The sequence below is a fragment of the Dreissena polymorpha genome, chromosome 10 (assembly GCF_020536995.1).
Source record: "Dreissena polymorpha isolate Duluth1 chromosome 10, UMN_Dpol_1.0, whole genome shotgun sequence".
NCBI lineage: Eukaryota > Metazoa > Mollusca > Bivalvia > Myida > Dreissenidae > Dreissena > Dreissena polymorpha.
Window position 1 is genome coordinate 4,781,489 of NC_068364.1, and position 5,487 is coordinate 4,786,975.

The 5,487-nt window shown below is 32.4% G+C and overlaps 1 long non-coding RNA gene across 1 annotated transcript; it reads right to left on the bottom strand.

Moving 5' to 3' along the window:
- Positions 1-6: 6 nt before the first annotated feature.
- On the bottom strand, positions 7-3,989 carry LOC127848492 (uncharacterized). The gene is made up of 2 exons (XR_008034540.1): positions 2,469-3,989; positions 7-1,617 (listed from the first exon to the last, which is right to left on the bottom strand). It is a non-coding gene; the product is annotated as an uncharacterized LOC127848492 (long non-coding RNA).
- Positions 3,990-5,487: the final 1,498 nt, after the last annotated feature.

Consider the following 5,487-nt stretch of genomic DNA (forward strand, 5'->3'; position numbering starts at 1 on the left):
AAACTCTTTTTCAATTACATTTATTTACAGTTACAACAAAAATTTATGATGTTATGATTGTAATGAAAAAGAGGACATATTTATGATGACAATGATGATGCAGTAACAACAGAGTGATGATGAATACAATAGTTTTTTATTATAAGAAAAATATATATTTCCTAAAGACTCAACAGTTTAAATTGTAAAAGAAAATCTCATATATTTGACAAGGGCCATGTCAACAAAGGTCCATATGAGAGTCTTAAAATTTTAAGTGGCATAGTAATATTACATAAATAAAATGCACTTTTCTGTATAATAATTCATATTTGACATACACAAAATTATCCAAAATAATAAAACAACATGAGAAGACTTTGATAAAGAAACTCTGTTTTTACAAAATAAGCTTAAACTTAAACAGGAACATTTAAACCCATTTATGCCTAGTGCACTCTCCCATCCTTCTAAATTGGATCAATTAATTTCCAAAATTAGGGATGTCTAGTATATTAATTTCTATATTTATTATTTCGTACAGAAATTCCTTTAAGCAAACAGCGCAGACCCTGATGAGACGCCGCATCATGCGGCATCTCATCTGGGTCTTCGCTGTTTGCCAAGGCCTTTTTTCCTAGACACTAGGCATAAATGGGTTAAAGAGTTTCTTTGCTAGGAAAAGGGCATCCAATATGAATTTAAAACAAAAGCTGTCGCTGTACAAATACATGAGACACACCCCGAGCACTTAAGTCATATTTTATAGGAAGTCATATCAAAATTCGAATAAAAAACTGTCGCAACTTAAGCATTTTTAAATGTAGGGAAATGCATTCCACAAAATGCACACCTTTGCACATTCAAACATGTAGGAGTACTAGGTCGAACAAGTTTGTGTCTACTAACAGACAGACAGATGTGCATGGTAAATCTAGTGTAGTACCCTCTCTACTGCATTGTGGTTGGTACATAAATACAATAGGACCAGTGTCTGTATTCACTTACAAATTTTAGACTGAGCAAGTTATTAAAATCTTTAACTATTGTTCAACAAGTTTTTTAATGTTCAGCCTAAATAAGGCATTTAATGCCTCCAATTTAACAGAGGGGTGATTTTGGAAACCTGGGTGATGCAAATATTCCACCTCCATTACTTGCATAACACAAAAATATACTATTGAATTCATCAGAATATTTTAAGAGCTATTTGTAAAGCCTTTTTTAAACTCTAAAGGAGGAACTCGGCCAAAGTATTAACCCTTTGCATGCTGGGAAATTTGTCATCTGCTAAAATGTCTTCTGCTGAATTTATAAAATTAGCATTTTCTTCTTTTTTTTTCAAAGAATACTATCAGAATAGCAAACAGTTTGGATCCTGATGAGACGCCACGTTCTGTGGCGTCTTATCTGGATCCAAACTGTTTGCAAAGGCCTTTAAAGTTCGGTTCCCGCACTGAAAGGGTTAAGATACCACACCCCTGAGTGACATCATTCTATATTCAGATCAATGTGCTGATGACATAAGAATACTGTTTATTTCGCAAATATACAAACTTCTGTGTGAGTTCTTAACTTTTTAGTCTATTCTTTGTAATGAGTTCTACCGATTGGACTTCTCTCTTGTACTGAAAACATCTTAAGGTAGCGCACCTCTAATGGGCACATATCCAAATATAATCTAAGTAATTATTTTCTTAATCAGCATCATTTCACTGAACTACATGCAAATTTGTAGGTAGGCTTTCCATGCTTTTAACAAAAAATATACCGATTTTTTCAAAACCACCCCCACGCTCGGCTTTTGTCCAGTTTATTTTCACCCCTGGGGTATATAAAAGTTCCATAATTCATTCAAATTTCCAAATATGGGCATGCAGTTGGTGTGTACAGATGCTGTAAAGGTGTTTAAAGTTTAAACAAGATGAAATAAGTATTCTTTTACAGACATTTATTTTTTACAAATTTTTATCTATGGAAGAGCGCCATGAAATGTAAGTGATTTCAGCCAAGTTAAAAAATTGGGTCGGTTAAAAACAAAGTGTCATAAAATTCAAAATAGTATCATTTAAGTCATATTTTAAACTTCGTTTTTATAGAAACACTATATACAGCAAAAATACCAAGAAATAGACAGATTTACCGTTTACTTTTTGAAATAAAAATGCAACATGCATGGTTCGTATTTTCAACAGTAAATCACCCAATTTCGCCATAACATTGTTTTAATTTTAATAATTGAAGAATGTGCATAAAAATTGTAACATATTTAACAATAAATATAGCTTATATGCCATATTAAATCAAATTACGTTAGAAAATAAATAAAACGCGTCGCAAAAAAGTATACGTCGTCGGCAGGATTCGAACCTGCGCGGGAATATCCCAAAAGATTTCTAGTCTATCGCCTTAACCACTAGGCTACGGCACCTAATAGTAGGTTCTTCAACCTTCGAAGAAATCGCGGGAAATCATTAGAGGTGCGCTACCTTAAAATGTTATTAATCTAAGTTTAACTTTTCAAATATTTCTTTTCTTAAATCTTCATAAAAATGGATACATTTCATGTTATAAAAATATGCATTAAACAAAAATGTATTGTTTCAACAAACAATGCTTTACCAATCTGTAGTTTAAATTACTGAACAATTATATTATTTTGTGGTGGCCACATTTTTTACATCAAATGTAACAAGTTAAAGGCAACTTTCCAAGTGGACAAGTACATTCAAAGGTTAATTTTGCTCGATTGGTCATTGTCGGCTCGGGTAATACTGAAATGTACCTTGGGTACTCTTAAAATATATTTAAATGTACTCCGGTTACGAAAAATATACTGAAACATACCCGGGAAATCAAATGCTAAATTGGTCGTTGTCGGCTTTTTTTTCTTCAAATTAATTATGTAAATATTTATGTCAATATTCTGTAAAATGGCCTCTATATTATCGAAACTCTTGCTCAAAAAGCATTTTGAAGATTTTTTTCCCAAAGAGAATTGTAATTTGAGCGCGTTTTACAACATCGGATTTGAGGCGGGAATAAATTTCGGTTACAGTCTAAATTGGCCAGGTACGTGCAAGTATATTTTCCGAGCTTTAATTTTGAGCCTGCTAAATTTTCTTCATTGAAAAATCGCAGGGTCATTGATTAGAGAATATACAGTAAAAATATATGGTACTTACATTTGGTAAGATTAACCATTTTATTTGTCATCATATATAATTTGCTGTAAATAAATGAATTTGGACGGGGGTTTAGATACCAGCTATGCAAAATCAAACCACCTCAAATTAAAACAATTTTACAGTACACAACTACATTAACATCTTGTAGAATACAGCAGCTGTATAACTAACAAACCAATACATACTAACATAAAGAAACATAGAATATCAACAACAGTGCATATTCTCACTTTCTTTGAGCAGGCAATTTTTACGCCAAATAACTTGACCGCTTTTATGATGTTTTTTATTAAAAAAATGTCTCTTCTTTGCAAAAATCCAGTTTGGGTTGAAATCGTCATCCCTTAGCACAGGCTAATCTGAGACGTCACTTTACGCACATGCATCAAAACCCTTTTTCACAAAGCATGTTCATATTGAAATTAGACGATTCATAATGCCCTGGTAACTTTAATATGAACTGTTTCTGCTTACATGATAAACCTCTGGAGAAATGGATTAAGTACATTTTATGATATTTTTATACTAAGAATCCATATAATACGCACCATTTGTATCAAGTGTTTTCAAACACAGAATTAGACCTGATTTATAATTAAAAAAAAGTACATTTTTTTAATTTGCATCATTTTCTTATAGTTATATTCATGCTTTTAAAATTCATTACAATTTTGTTCAGACTCTGCCTACATTTACTTGTGGTTTTACTGAAAAAGCTCAGTTCTATTGAACAATTTAAAGAATACAACACTTGAACGAATTCTAACAATAAAATTAAGAGATAATTAGAAAATTGAAAGCCCTGTTTAATTTCTGGACACATTTTTTCGGCGTAAGCTGCATAAGCCAGCTTTTCACCCTGACTTGACCTTTGTAAGTGTCCAATAAAATTCAAAAAAAATTTCCCGCGGCTAGGTACGAATGAATACACTTCATTTATTCCATTGGCTGATTTGAGTATACCACCAGAACATTGGAAACATATCCGCGTCTTTGAACCACTGTTTTACTGTTTGAAACAATTTTATCTCTAATGAAAAGGCTTAATAGATAGAACAGTTTTACACTCAATTCTCGACATCAATACAGTTTGTGCGTACACCTTTTATTTTCAGAGTATTACCAGCGCAAAAGCGTTTATACTTAAAAGGCTGTGTTCTCATATTTAGTACTTACTTCCATATTCCTGTCAACATGTTAACATGTAAAATTATAAAGAGCAGTGGAAGCGTGGCCTCACTTTAAAGAATTGCATTTCAACCCGCGAGGTTTCGGGTCAAGTCGCGGACATTCAGAGTTTATATACAGGTCATCACCGGAGTTCGCGGTCAGTAAAATAATCGTTATATAATAAAGACGCTATCCGTGAACTAGGTTACCTGGAATTTTCTTTAGACCAGAAATATGTTAAAAGAAGATATTCAGCAATATAATTATGGTATGTCAATAATAGATTCTTAATGTGTTTTCAACAATACAATGATAAATATTATTTTTAATAAATTTAACAATAATTATTCCACCATATTGCCTAATGTACTAAAGTGATATTATGAGCATGTAACAGTTTATAGGTGTCTATCGCAACCGTTGATTATTTTTGATGTTTCTACTTCATATACACTTATAGTAATTAATGCAGCATCAACATACTAAAACAATATACCAGAAAGAGAAAAATAATGCATTTGAATATTAACCGTACTTTCGTTTGACAACTGATCATGCGTTTACGAGTTGAACCTAAATTTAGTTTTAGTGCAGATTTGTTCATACGACACAAAAACACAATATTGTTTTACGGATCATTTCGGCTTACAGGACTGGGTGGGTCACGTAAGAATATCGAATATAAAATATATTTTTATAAACAACTGGTAGCAAGGTGAGTTGCAGATAATTGATCAGTAACCACATTTTAACTAACTATTTTGACCTGTTAATTCTTTTCAGCTCAATTCAACAGTGCAAAATGCCCATAATATCACTTTAAGCATGAGCACGATGATTCTCGATACTGTTAATCATCGAATCAAATAGCAATGCCCGACAGACCACTAAAACAGGTTTGTTCTCGTGTGGCCGGTTGACTCATATGTTTAAATTTCACTTCCATTCTTCTTTTGGTTTTCTGTTTTGTATCTATAGGTTTATGACCAGCAATATGTTATAATGTAAAATAAGCCGCGAAAACTCCCCTTAACATCCCGTACTGCGTGTGATGCAGCTAAGAACTGCACAGAAAAAGACATTCGCTATCCTTGATCTCATTCATTAAACTATTTACGCCGTATATCTTTTTTAAAGATATTTCTTGTTT